General features: G+C 42.9%; 1 long non-coding RNA gene across 2 annotated transcripts in view; it reads left to right on the top strand.

The window, feature by feature from the left end:
• LOC122552762 overlaps positions 1–14,817 on the top strand; it is a 45,287-nt gene that overhangs the window by 2,536 nt on the left and 27,934 nt on the right. Inside the window, exons 2-3 of one of the 2 annotated variants that reach the window (XR_006312483.1) lie at positions 921–970; positions 10,996–11,235. This is a non-coding gene — a long non-coding RNA (uncharacterized LOC122552762). Of the gene's footprint in view, positions 1–920; positions 971–10,995; positions 11,236–14,817 lie in introns of those variants that run through there. The other variant, XR_006312484.1, reaches the window with a different exon arrangement.

Here is a 14,817-nt window from a genome sequence, read left to right as displayed (position 1 = left end):
CACCCCCATTCACCTATTGTACTGTTTGCTACATTCTCCCCAGCCCCACCTCCACACCCACTGCCCCTCCCCTCCACCCCATTTATCTCTCCACTCTGGAGGCTTCCTGCCTCTACTCCTGAAGAAGGGCTTTTGCCCAAAACGTCGATTTTCCTGCTCCTTGGATGCTGCCTGACCTGCTGGGCCTTTCCAGCACCACTCTGATCTAAACTCTGGTTTCCAGCATCTGCAGTCCTCACTTTTGCCCTCGGGGAGTAAGGTAACCACGTGGAAGGGATCCTTTTAAAATTGATCCTGTTGCAACATGTTGAGGGGATGAGTGAGTGAAGAACAGGATCCAGTTCATCCTGGTAGTACTACTGAATGACTGGACTCCTCAGCAAAAGATGGTTCAAGTTTGTCTAAGGTTAGTACCACCTTAAGAAAGGAGCTAAGGAAGAAGACCTGACCAACAGGAAGGGTAAATAGAGTCCTGCAAGACAGAGGTCATTCTCCAAGTTTCCAAGTTTCACTGGCTGTCTTAGTGCAGTCAAACGGAGAACAGAGGTCCCACTGAGCCAGAAAGCCACTTAGAAGACAGTTGTGAATGTTATTGCCAGACATTAAGAATCTTGATGCAGTGCTGAAAGATGTACAACATGAGTGGTCAAGGTCAGTGAGGTCATCTTTAAATGCCACCTGTCTACAAATAAACCACCAGCTTCACACACATACTGTTCTATTCATTCCCCATCTCTTCACCATTCACTCACTACCAACAAGCTCTATCAAGCTTGATTCTTAATTTGCATTCATATGTTCCCTTCACTCTCTCCTACACTTTACTATTGTAAGCCTCATTCCTATACCTCACAGCTTGCACACACTGACTATGACAAACATATCACTATAACCTGACACACTGCCATTTTTTATTACAGGACAAAGCAGCACATAACAGGAGATGGCAGCAGCAAGTAGCAGAATAGAGGTATGGTTTCATGTCCCTCACCATGACAATGACTCAGTAGTTGCCATTGACCACAACAAAAGCTGTGACTAGCAGTGGGGCTAAACCACAGAAGGTGATATTCCCAATGAAAGTACCTTCCCACAACCTACTTCACCTTATCATCCAATCTCTTCTGATTAACAAGCTATAGACAGTGTGAATATATGTATCCCTGTGCCTTTCCCCTTTCAGATACCCAACAGCTAATACCTGGTCAAACCATGGTGCAGGGCACTGAAAGCCAAAAGACTGATGAAGATCAAACACTGTAAATCAATCTCACACCAAAAGCCACCAGTTCAAAGAGTGGCATTACAATAACTTTACAGAGTACTGGATCAGCCTGGAGGACAAACATAACTTGAGTGTCTTTTCCAACTACAACTGTCTTCTTCAGTCCCTCTTGTTTCCTCCACCCTCAATTCCAACAATGTGTAATGAGCTCATGCATTTCTTTCTCACCAAAATCAGGACAACTTGATTAGCTCCCTCTGCTATTTTATTCCCTTCCCAGAGTCCAATAAGCCAAACTTCTTTAAAGGATCCACCCGACCTATCCTGAACTTGTGCCTGAGGATAGTTTCGCTTATATTCTCTCTAAGTGCATTTTAACCACAAGGTCTCATTGTCTCTCCCTCTCCAAATCCCATTAAGCTACTGATTACCTAAATCTATGGAGAATACATGGGGTACATGGAACAGGCATGGGAGGTATGCCACTCTTAACAGGTCACTTTACTCAGTTGTGGCCCATCTCTCTTTGTGGTGTAGGTCAGTTAACTCAGATGATTAGCATGTGGTGCTGATAATACTAAGGTCATGGGTTCAATCCCCATGTTAACCTGGTGTATTGTGGGGATTTCCAAGTCATGAGTTCACGCTTGTAGATTATGTGTTGGTCCTTATTTTAAGGGTGGCTCAGTGGTTAGCACTGCTGCTTCACCAGGGACCCAGGTTCAATTCCAGCCTCGGGCAACTCTCTGTATGGAGTTTGCACATTCTCCCCATGGCTGCATGGGTTTCCTCCCATAGTCCAAAGACATACAGGTTAGGTGAATTGGCCATGCAAAATTGCCTATAGTATTCAGGGATGCGTAGGTTAGGTGCATTACTCAGGTGTGATATTGGGGTAGGGGAATTAGTCTGGGTGGGTTGATCTTTGGAAGGTCGGTGTGGACTTGTTGGGCTGAAGGGCCTGTTTCCACACTATAGGGATTCTATGATTCTATCTCTAATTTAAAAGACATCACCCCCAAAACTCGTACCCTTGTATTCTTGCTTCAGTTCATCTGCTGTTGCAAACTTCATTCATGTTTTTGTTTACCCTAGACATGACCGTTCTAGTATACTTCTAGATTAGATTAGATTACAGTGTGGAAACAGGCCCTTCGGCCCAACAAGTCCACACCGACCCGCCGAAGCGCAAACCACCCATACCCCTACATTTACCCCTTACCTAACACTACAGACAATTTAGCATGGCCAATTCACCTGACCTGCACATCTTTGGACTGTGGGAGGAAACCGGAGCACCCGGAGGAAACCCACGCTGACACAGGGAGAACGTGCAAACTCCACACAGTCAGTTGCCTGAGGCGGGAATTGAACCCGGGTCTCTGGCGCTGCGAGGCAGCAGTGCTAACCACTGTGCCACCGTGCCGCCCATGACTCTAGTTGGAGTCCTCCATTGTACCTGTTTGGAACCTTGAGATAGGCTGAAACTCAACTGCCCAAAATCTTACTCACACCAAGTCACTTGTGGTCCAACATTGGTTCCTAACCCAGCAAACCTTTTGTTTTGAAATTCTGATTGTGGATTTTAAAACTCACTCTGGCTTCACCCCATCCTATCCCAAACATCTCCATAATTTCCACAATCCTCTGAGACATCTGTTTTATAAAGTCATGGAGTCATAGAGATGTACCACACGGAAACAGACAATTCAGTCCAACCCGTCCATGCCAACCAGATATCCCAAACCAAACCAGTCACACCTGCCAGCACCCGGCCCATATCCCTCCAAACCCTTCCTTTCCGTATACTCATCCAAATGCCTTTTAAATGTTGCAATTGTACCAGCCTCCACCACTTCCTCTGACAGCTCATTCAATACAGGTACCACCCTCTGCTTGAAAAAGTTGCCCCTTAGGTCTCTTTTATATCTTTCCCCTCTCACCTTAAACCTATGCCCTCTAGTTCTGGACTCCCCGACCCCAGGGAAAAGACTCTGTCTATTTATCCTATCCATGCCTCTCATGATTCTATAAACCTCTATAAGGTCACCCCTCAGCCTCCGACGCTCCAGGGAAATCAGCCCGAAGCCTGTTCAGCCTCTCCCTATAGCTCAAATCCTCCAACCCTGGCAACATCCTATTAAATCTTTTCTGAACCTTTTCAAGTTTCACAACATTTTTTCAATAGAAAGGAGACCAGAATTGCACGCAATATTCCAACACTGGCCTAACCAATGTCCTGTACAACCGCAATATGACCTCCCAACTCCAATACTCAATACTCAAGGAAAGCATACCAAACGCCTTCTTCACTATCCTACCTACCTGCGACTCCACTTTCAAGGAGCTATGAACCTGCACTCCAAAGTCTCTTTGTTCAGCAACACTCACTAGGACCTTACCATTAAGTGTATAAGTCCTGCTAAGATTTGCTTTCCTAAATTGCAGCACCTTGCATTTATCTGAATTAAACTCGACCTGGACCCAATATACCGACCACTGCAGCGGACAGCTGGAACTGACAACCAGAAGCGGCAGGTACAAATCACTATAAATGCAGGAGGAAACATCACAGAAACGCTTCAAAGGAGGCTCCCAAACACTGAGGATGTCACCTAGACAAGGGACGAAACGTCTGCAACGCAAATTCCCAGCTTGGCGAACAGAACCACAACAACGAGCACCCGAGCTACAAATCTTCTCCCGAATTAAACTCCATCTGCCACTTCTCAGCCCATTGGCCCATCTGATCAAGATCCCCTTGTAATCTGAGGTAACCTTCTTCGCTGTCCACTACACCTCCAATTTTGATGTCATCTGCAAACTGACTAACTGTACCTCTTATGCTCACATTCAACTCATATATATAAATGACGAAAAGTAGTGGACCCAGCACCGATCCTTGTGGCACTCCACTGGTCACAGGCCTCCAGTCTGAAAAACAACCCTCCACCACCACCCTCTGTCTTCTACCTTTGAGCCAGTTCTGTATCAAAATGGCTAGTTCTCCCTGTAATCCATGGGATCTAACCTTGCTAATCAGTCTCCCATGGGGAACATTTTCGAACACCTTACTAGAGTCCATATAGATCGCATCTCCCACTCTGCCCTCATCAATCCTCTTTGTTACTTCTTCAAAAAACTCAATCAAGTTTGTTAGACAGAATTTCCCAAGCATAAAGCCATGTTGACTATCCCTAATCAGTCTTTGCCTTTCCAAATACATGTACATCTTGTCCCTCAGGATTCCCTCCAACAACTTGCCCACCACCAATGTCAGGTCTATAGTTCACTGTCTTGTCCTTACTACTTTTCTTAAACAGTGGCACCATGTTAGCCAACCTCCCGTCTTCCAGCACCTCACCTGTGACTATCGATGATACAAATATTTCAGTAAGAGGCCCAACAATCACTTCCCTCGCCTCCCACAGAGTCCGAGGATACACCTGATCACGGCCTAGGGATTTATCCACCTTTATGTATTTCAAGACATCCAGCACTTCCTCCTCTGTAATGTGGACGTTTTTCAAGATGTCACCATCTATTTCCCTACAATCTATATCTTCCATGTCCTTTTCCACAGTAAATCCTGATGCAAAATACTCGTTTAGAATCTCCCTCATCTCCTGCAGCTCCACATAAAGGCCGCCTTGCTGATCTTTGAGGAGCCCTATTCTCTTCTCAGTTACCCTTTTGTCATTAATGTATTTAATCTATTTCTGGCACCTTAAGCATTAGGGGGGAGGCAATAGCCTAGTGCTATTATTGCTGGACTATTCATCCAGAAAAGTAGCTAATGTTCTGGGGACTCAGATTCAAATCACACCACGGCAGATTGTAGAATTTGAATTCAATAAAATATCTGGAATTAAGAATTTACTGATGACCACAAAACTGTTGCTGACTGTTGAAAAAATCCACCTGACTCACTGATGACCTTTGCCTCACCTGGTCTGGCCTACATGTAACCCCAGATCCAAAGAAATGTGTTGACTCTCAAAGTGCCCTCTGAAATAACCTAGCAAGCCACTCAGTTGTATTAATCATTACAAAGTCTCAACAGAGAAATGAAAATGGACAGAGCCCCATCTGACCTCGGCACCAGAAAAGACAAAGCCAAAAACTGTCTTGTTGACTTTGCAAAGTCCTTCTTATGAATGTCAGAGCTGTCTCACAGACTAGTCAAGCAACAGCATGACATAGTCATACTCACAGAATCATATCTTACAGTCAATGTCCCAGACACCATCATCACCATCCCTGGATATGTCCTGCCCTACTGATGGGACACACCCAGAGGTGGTGCCATTGTGGTATTTAGTCGGGAGGGAGTTGCCCTGGGAATCCTCAGCAGTGACTCTAGATCCCATGAAGTCTCATGGCTTCAGGTCGAACATAGGCAAACAAAAACTCCTGCTGATTACCACATACTGCCCTTCCTCAGGTGATGAATCAGTACTCCTCCATGTTGAATAACATGGACTCTGGTGAGGGATTTCAATGTCCACCAGAAAGTAGCAGCACTACAGATCGAGCTGGTTGGATCCTAAAGGACATAGCTGCTAGACTGGGCCTGCAGCAGTTGGTGAGGGAACCAACAAGAGAGAAATATACACTTGACCTCATCCTTACCAATCTGCCAGCTGCAGAGCATTTGTCCATGACAGTATTGGTAAGAGTGACCACTGCACTGCCCTTGTGGAGATGAAGTCTCGCCTTTAACATTGAGAATACACTCCATCATATTGTGTTGCACTATCACCCTTCGAAATAGGGCAGGCTCAGAACAGGTCCAGCAATTCAAAACTGGCATCCATGAGTCACTGTGGGCTATCAACAGCAGCAGAACTGTACTCCAGTACAATCTGTAACCTCATGGCCCAGCATATCCCTCATTACCATCAAGCCAGGGGATCAACCCTCGGTCAATGGAGATGCAGGAGGGCATTTCACAAACAGCATCAGGCACACCTAAAAATGAGGTGTCCACCTGGTGAAGCTATGAAACAGGACTAATTGCAAGCCAAGCAGCATAAACAACAAGTCATAGACAGAGCTAAATGATCAGCCAACCAATAGATCAGATTAAAGCTCTGCAGTCCTGCCATGTCCAGTTGTGACTGGTGGTAGACAATTAAACAACTCACTGGAAGATGTGGCTCGACAAATATCCTCATTCTCAATGATGGAAAAGCCAAACACAGCAATACAAAGGATAAGGCTGAATCTCTGCAGCAATCATCAGCCAGAAATGTCACGTGGTTGATCCATTGTAGCTTCCTCCAGTGCTCCCCAGCATCACTGACACCAGTCTTCAGCCAGTCTGATTCATTCCAAGTGATAGCAAGAAAAATTGAAGTCACTGGATACTGCAAAGGCTAAGGGTCCTGACAACATTCTGGCAATAGTACTGAAGACATGTGCTCCAGAACTTGCCACTCCTGTAGTCAAGCTCTTTCAGTCCAGTTACAACACTGGCATCTACCCAACAATGTGGACAATTTCCCAGGTATGTCTTGTAAACAATAAGGATAAATCCAACCCAGACAATTACTGCCCCATTAGCCTACTCTCGATGATCAGTAAAGTGATGTCTTCATCAACAGTGTTATCAAGTAGCACCTGCTCAGCAATAACCTGCTCAGTGACGCCCGGTTTAGGATCAGCCAAGGCCACTCAGCTCCTGACATCATTACAGCCTTGGTTCAAACATGGACAAAAGAGCTAAATTCCAGAAGGGAGGCAAGTGTGACAGCTCTTGACATCCAATCTGCATATAACTGAGTGTGGCATCTAGAATGAATGGGTACCAAGTGGAAAAATCTCCATTGGTTGGAGTCATACCGGACACATAGGAAAATGGTTGTAGTTGTTGGAGATCAGTCATTTCAGCTCCAGGTTATCTCTGCAGGAGTTCCTCAGGACTGTGATCTAGGTCCAACCATCTTCATCAAAAACCTTCCCTCCATCATAAGGTCAGAAGTGGGGATGCTTGCTGATGATTGCACAATGTTCAGTACCAATTGCAATTCCTTAGATACTGAAGCAGTCCATGTCCAAATGCAACAAGGCCTGGAAAATATCCAGGCTTGGGCTGATAAGAGGCAAGTAACATTTGCGCCATGCAAATGTCAGGGCAACAATCATGTCCATTAAGAGACAATCTAACCACCACCCCTTGACATTCATTGTGGTTACCATCACTGAATCCCCCATTATCAGCATCTTTAGGTTTATTGTTGACCAGAAACTCAATTGGACTCGCCACAAAAACACAGTGACTACAACAGCAGGTCAGAAGTTAGGATTATTGTACCAAGTAACTCAAATCCTGACTCCTCAAAACTTGCCCATCATCTACAAGACACAAGTCAGGAGTGTGATGGAATACTCCCCATTTGCCTGGATAGGGGTAGCTCCAACAATAGTAAAAACGCTTGATATCATCCAAGACAAAGCAGCCTGCTTGCAGCACGCAAGTGCATGGGGACACTAAGGAGTCATTGGACTACATATGGAATGTTTGAGGAGCCCCTCTGCTAACTCATATCTCCTATGCTTCCTCATTCACCCATATCTCCTCTACTATTCCATACTCGCTGATGGCCCTTCCATGCCCCATCCTATCCCAATATGTTTCTATGTGTGCCATGCATTTTCTGTACTCATTCTCCCTATATCTACTATATATGGAATTAATGAGACATTGGCAAATAAGATAAGTCTTTGAAATTTGCAGAAGTAGAGCATATGAAAACATCTTGAAAGACAAGTTAGTATGGAACCACGGATAGTCATAGAATCCATATCAGAAGCTTTTATGCATTTCAGATTTCCCTAGGTAGCGTAAATAAACTCGGACAGTGTAAAAACCCTTTAAACAATTGCAGGTTATTATAAGATAATAGAGATAATCAAATGAAACTGCCCATCTCTTCTGCAAATGTATAAATACTACTTGCTGAGATATAAGTGGATTAACCATTCTTGGAGCTCAGCCAAATATTCATATTGAAACCAAATGGTATCTGTATCAAGAAAAGCATGAAGGCAAGAATCTCAGATTGAACCCTGCCAACCATTTTAAATCTCTCCTCAGTCAGCTTGGCTGACGGAAAATCTGAGCCTTTCTACAACAGTGATATTTTTCAAATCAGTCTATTTAATTCTCCAGACCTATATCTTGCACTGGATGGGAAACACACTGTTGGAGAAAATAGCTTGAACACACTTCAGAGATTTCTCTTTTTCTCTGCCTTAACACAATCACTTCCCTATTCAAGTCTCCCAATCATTCCTCCACAATCCTTACAGGTCCCAGTGATTTATTTGTAAAATTGTCCCTTTATCTCCTGACTCTATTTGATGGCCTGTAAAATCATTATTAGATGAATAGATCCTTTGTTGTTCCTCAATTCCAACTGAGAATGTTATCTTTGATTCCTCAAGGATGTTCCTTCTTTCAAACACTGAATAAGATCCTTAATCAAAATTGCTGTCCCTCCTCCATTTTTCGCATTCCCAATATCACCTGAACATACTTTATCTTGGAATACTAGATATCCATAAGATCATAAGATGATAAGATATGGGAGTAAGAGTAGGTCATTTAGCCAGTCTAGTCTTCTACAGTGTTCTTGACTGATCTTAAAATAGTCAACTCCACTGAAATGGACTTCCCATATAAATACAAAGGCTGCAACAACAAGCCAGAGGCAGGGAATGCTGCAGCAAGTAATTCACCACCTTACTCCCCAAAATCTGTCCACTATTGATAAAGAACAAGACAGGAGTGTGATGGAATACTCCCCACTTGCCTGGATGAGTGCAGCTCATACAACATTCAAAAAGCTTGACACCATCCAGGACAAAGCCGCCCACTTGATTGACATCACATCCACAAACATTCAGTCATTCCAGCGTATATCCTCACTTGTAGTAGCGTACAATCCACAAGATATACCACAGAAATTCATCAAAGATCCTTAGCATCATTCAAACCCATGACAAGTTCCATCTGGAAGGACAAGGGCAGCAGATAGATAGGAATACCACCACCTGCAAGACCCCAATGGGATAAATCATCTTGACTGTGGAATATACATTCAAAATGAACCTAGAATTGAATGATGTGGATGCAGGTGTTGAAGCAGAGGTCATGCATGAGAAAGTTCACAATTTCAATTAGTCACCGATGGTTATGAATCATAGTTAGAGATTTTTATGAAACACAACAACTTGACCACTAAGTCTCTTAAGAGAAGCCAAAAACTTTCAACAATCATGTCAGTTGCACAATTTAAAATCATGGTCATGATATCTAATCCATGAAGTAATTTTAAAGCTTGTTCCCTCTAGAGCACAAAAGTAACATACTAATAGAATTCTGTTTTTCTTATTGAGTTAAGGTTTAGCAGTAATGGCAAGATCACCATAATTCATCATATTTTATGGGCAGTTCTCTCAGCAACTTCTGGCAAGGACAGTTTCTGTTTGAGATGCACAGTGGCTCTCTTAGTTTCTGGAAAATGTAGGCAAAAGTATTGGATGGTGTGAGGATCCTGTTCTTGCACAGTAGAGACAGTTAAACTCACTAGAGAAGCTAGAATTTGCTCATTTCAATCTGAGTATCCTTCTGAATGTTTGACAAGATTTAATTACTAGAGGACAACTTTCTCTCACTCTAAGTTGTCATGGCAATGGATCATAGCCCTGAATTTCTGTAAACTGATTGAACCTTTAAGTAACTTTTTGTTAATAAAAAATTGAAAAATGAAGTGTGTGCCAAAGAAGGCTAAGAATCTGAATTATGAGCATGTCATTCAGAAAATTTCTGGAAAATGTCCATGTTGATTATACTCTGTCCAGAGAGAGACCGTGGAATGTCTTATGTCAAGGGCAGAGAAATTTCAAAGGGAGAGATGCAATACAGAAATTGAACTGTAATCTCACATTATTGCAGAGATAATGGAGACCAATTACTAGCTCAGCAGAAACTTTCTCCCATGAGTCTTATGCCAGATTATGGAAATAATGTGAGGTAACATAAAACAGTTCTGGTTGAAAGATATGGTTGACTTACTCCTCTTTTAAACATCCACAAGAGAAAGGTTTAAAAAACAACTCCAGGCCTCATTTTTGCTGATCTGGTGTTCTAGTTGAATGGATTTGATATTTTCTGTGAAGGTCACAGTTGTACACCAACTCCTAAACACCCCATCCTTCCATGTAAAAGTAAAAGGCTTTCTCTCCCTCTCTCTCTCTTTCACTGATTGCTGGAAGGAAGTCGCAAGCCATCAAATTTATAGTAAAAAAGGAAACAGAGAATCTTGTTTCAATTAATGAGCAGAACTAAGGGTCTCCAGACTGTTCAACTGCCAAAGTTAGCAGTACCGGAGACAAGAGTGTGTTGCTGGAAAAGCGCAGCAGGTTTGGCAGCATCCGAGGAGCAGGAAAATCAACATTTTGGGCCGGAAACAGTGATTTTCCTGCTCCTCGGATGCTGCCTGACCTGCTGTTCTTTTCCAGCAACACACTCTCAACTCTGATCTCCAGCATCTGCAAATCTCACTGTCCCCTAGTACCGAAGTCACCCAACTTAACAGCATTAACATTCCACTGCCTATTCCTCATGGACAAGACAAAGATTGATCCTTCTTTTTTTTCTTACAATTATGTGTTTCCTCACTTCACATTTCTAAACTGTGTAAGTGTATTATGTTTCTTTATTTTCCTATAAAACAATTAACTCATTCTTTCCTTGATCTGAGGAAACCTGTGTGAGCAGGGAGCCCGAGGCGACGGTGTGAGCAAACAGCCCGCGATCTCATAGTATCTGCAGTGACCTCGAGTACAGGCAAGATGGATCCAATGCAGGGAGATTGAGTGCTTGTGGAGATGGCAAGACCAGCATGACGAAGCACTTAAGAAGGACTGTAATATTGAATGGCATGGGCAGCATGATGGCGCAATGGTTAGCACTGCTGCCTCCACAGCGTGAGGGACCTAGGTTTGATTCCAGCTTTGGGTGACTGTATGTGTGGAGTTTGCACATCCTCCCCATGTTTGTGTGTGCTACCTATGCATGCTCAGGTTTCCTTCCAAAGTCCAAGTATGTGTATGTTAGGTGAATTGACTGTGCTAAATTGCCCATAGGGGTGTGTAGGTTTGGTGCATTAGTCAGGGTAAATGTAGAGTAATAAGGTAGGGGAATGGGTCTGGGTGAGTTATTCTTTGGACGGTTGGTGTGGACTTGTTGGGACAAATGGCCTGTTTCCACTCTGTAGGGATTGTATGAACTTTATTTCTTTTTTCTACTTTGTACTTAAGATTTTGTACCAAGGTAATTTTGTACCTAAGTTGGCATTAAGAATGGTGACTTTGTACACTTTGCACAGTTCTCTTGTATCCCTATACTTGGGTACATATAACAATAAAACCTAATTTTAATTTTTTTTTAGTCATGGGATGAATGACTAGGCCAGCATTTATCACCCAACTTTAGTTGCCTCGAGGGCAGCTAAGAGTCAACATTTTGCTGTGAGTCTGGAGTCACATGTAAACCAGACAAGGATGGTAGTTTCCTTCCCTAAAGGACATTAATGAACCAGATAGGTTTTTCCTCACAATCAATGGTTCTCAGTTATCTTTCAACTCTTAGTTCCAGATATTTATCAAATTCAAATTCCACCATTTGCTGTGGTGGGATTCAAACCTGGGCGTCAGAGGACTACAGCATCGCTGGATAAGACCGCTAGGGCATTGCGTCTCCTTGGCTCCCTCTAAATCAAAAAGAAATCAAAAACTTTCCAGCAATCATATCAGTTTCACCATTTCACATTGGAACTGGGAAAGGTATTCTTGAGGGAAGGGATCCCTTTTTAAGTTAATCTTGTTGCGATCAATGAGGTGAGGAGACGTTGATTAAAGTAGGGGAGCTTGTTCATTCGGCCCCACTATTGATAGTAACCCTTCTGGAATTGTAACGAACATGGAATCTTTGCTTATAAACTGATCAGAACAAAATGAACTACTACAATTCATAACATTTCCATGTCACTTCCTTTAATGGGATGATCAGAATGGGCTCAGGTACCTGACACCTCCATAACTGCTGTCAATATTGACCAGTGATTGGATCAAGTTCAAGCATAGTCTTGGAAACAAATCTCTAACTTTAAAAAGGAAAATAATCCGAGCCTAGCCATGATGCTAATGGACTGACTGTGAGAATAATACATTGTTCCTCCTCCATTTTTCTTGACCTCTCCATAGACTTCTAAATGATTCTCCAACTCATTTGTTCCATTGACCAGCTGGGTGAGGCTACTCTCAACAGGTAGCATTCTTATTTATCTGATTGCAGTTAGAAATTTTCTGTGATTACTCCTCCACTCCCTTCACTATTTCATGTGAAATCCGCCAAGGAACTAAACGATAAGGAGGGGGGGGGGGGGGGGGGGTGCACTGTGGACAGGTTATTGAGTTAGATGATCAGCAGGCTTAAGGGGCTAAATGGACGTTTCCTGTTCCTACTTTCTATGTTTCTATCATTCAATTTCTCTTATTTCCCAATTGCATGCTACCCTTCAGGAAGATCAAAAGACATCCTATAAGGCTTTGCATGTATAGTGACAAAAGCCGACCTCACCTCCATTGCTTCTTCATCCCTCCACTACCTCGACGTTGCTTTTTCATCAATTTGTTCCATGGATGGGAGTGTTGCTTGCTCAAGCAGCAATTATTGTCCAATCCTGCAGAATGTGGGCATGAGGTGCCTTCTTCAACCACTGCAGTCTTTGGGGAGAATTACATGTCCAGTGCTGTTAGGAAGGGAGTTTCAAGATTTTAAACCAATGGCAGTGAAGGAACAGTGATGGAGAGCTTGCAAGTCGTGGTGTTCCCATGTATCTGCTGTTCTTGTCCTTCTAGCTAGCAGAGATTTCAGAAGGTACTATTGAGGGAGGCTGGCAAGTTGTTGCAGTGGTGAAGAGACTGAATGTTGAAGGCAGTGGATAGCTTGCGAATCAAGCAGGCTGCTTTCTCAGTCAACATATTTATATCTAATCTTTAATAAGCTACAGTTTCCTTCAATAAGCATTGAGAAGTCCAAGTTATTGTCTTTTGCTCTCACCCAGCTCTGATTTATCATCAGTAATTCCATTCCCAACCCTGACAATCACCTCAAGCTGAATCAGAGTGTTTGCTATATTAACATCCTGAATGATGCTGATCTAATATTCTATCCTGCCATCACTGTGTCTTCTTATTTCTATTGCCATCACATCAGCAATCTCTACTTCTGCCTCAGGCCATCTTCTGTTACAATCCCCATTCATGCTTTTGTTCGTTCCAGACACCCTTATGGCTGACAACAGACCCTTTCATACTCTGTAAAACTTGAACTCATCCAAAGTTCTGTTACCTTTATCCTAACCAGCAGCAAGTTCTGCTCCCTTGCTCACTGTCTCATTGGCTTCAAGTGCATAGAACATCTCAAACATAAAAAAAATCTGTGTTCATAGCCCTTCATGGTGTCACCCACCCTTATAATTGTAATCTCCACCAGGCCTACAACAACCCAATGTTCCTCCAACTCTGAGCTATTATCCATCCCCACTCCATTACTCATGACTGTTGGCAGTCATGATCTAAGACATCTAAGCCATTATCTCTGAAGATACTTCCATACACCTCTTTGCCCTTGTACCTCTCTGTCCTTTTTTTTAATAAGGATTAAAAATGCCTCTTTGAACAAGCTGGTTGGCACCACATTTTATCCCCTTCTTTGGATGAGTGTCAATTTTTGCTTGATTATGCTCCTGTGTAGTCCTTTGAAACATTTTCTCCCTCTGTAAAGACATTATTTAAATACAAAAGTTGTTATTGCTTAGTCTTTGTAATGGATTTCATTTCCGGTCAAGTATTTAAAAACCAACATTTAAAAATACATGGAATATCATAACAATGCTTTTGAAAGATAACTCAGCTAATATTTCGATGGGAAAGGCCAGAGGGTCAAGTAAGGGGCTTCCTAATCCTTTGCATTTTCCATTTCTAGTACGACCGTTCAAAGAATTGATGAAGTGCCAGGAAGCAAATAAGTACTGACAACTATTGTTGGATGTGGCTCCAGCTGTTGCAGAGACAGCACATTATCTCTTGCATCCACAGCTTCAGTGCCAGTAATGCCCTGGGAGGGCTGCACTACCCAACGGTAACCCAACACCACAGTTGTTTCTTCCACTCAGGGAAAATATTTGACACAGCCCTGGACTCCAGAATAGACAACCATGCTTTAGAATGTCAATGAACGAGTCGGTTATAGAGCTAACAGTATATTTTCAATGCAGTTGTACACCATCAATTTCAACCTTCTCGTTCATCCCTATCCAATATGTTTGTTTGAAATGCCCTCAGTAAATAGTTACGATACTGAGAAGGCATTAAAAACAGCAGTTTGAAATTTGCAGCATGGTGTGAAGACTCCAATATGCATGGCTTAGTTAAAGAAAAACAAATTTAGTTGGTGGTAAAGATATACCCATTACAGGAAATGGTTCTCACACAGAGAGTTTGGACCTACGTACACT

The sequence above is a fragment of the Chiloscyllium plagiosum genome, chromosome 9 (genome assembly GCF_004010195.1).
Source record: "Chiloscyllium plagiosum isolate BGI_BamShark_2017 chromosome 9, ASM401019v2, whole genome shotgun sequence".
In the NCBI taxonomy this organism is placed as follows: Eukaryota; Metazoa; Chordata; class Chondrichthyes; order Orectolobiformes; family Hemiscylliidae; genus Chiloscyllium; species Chiloscyllium plagiosum.
This window is presented reverse-complemented; position numbering and strand designations above follow the sequence as displayed.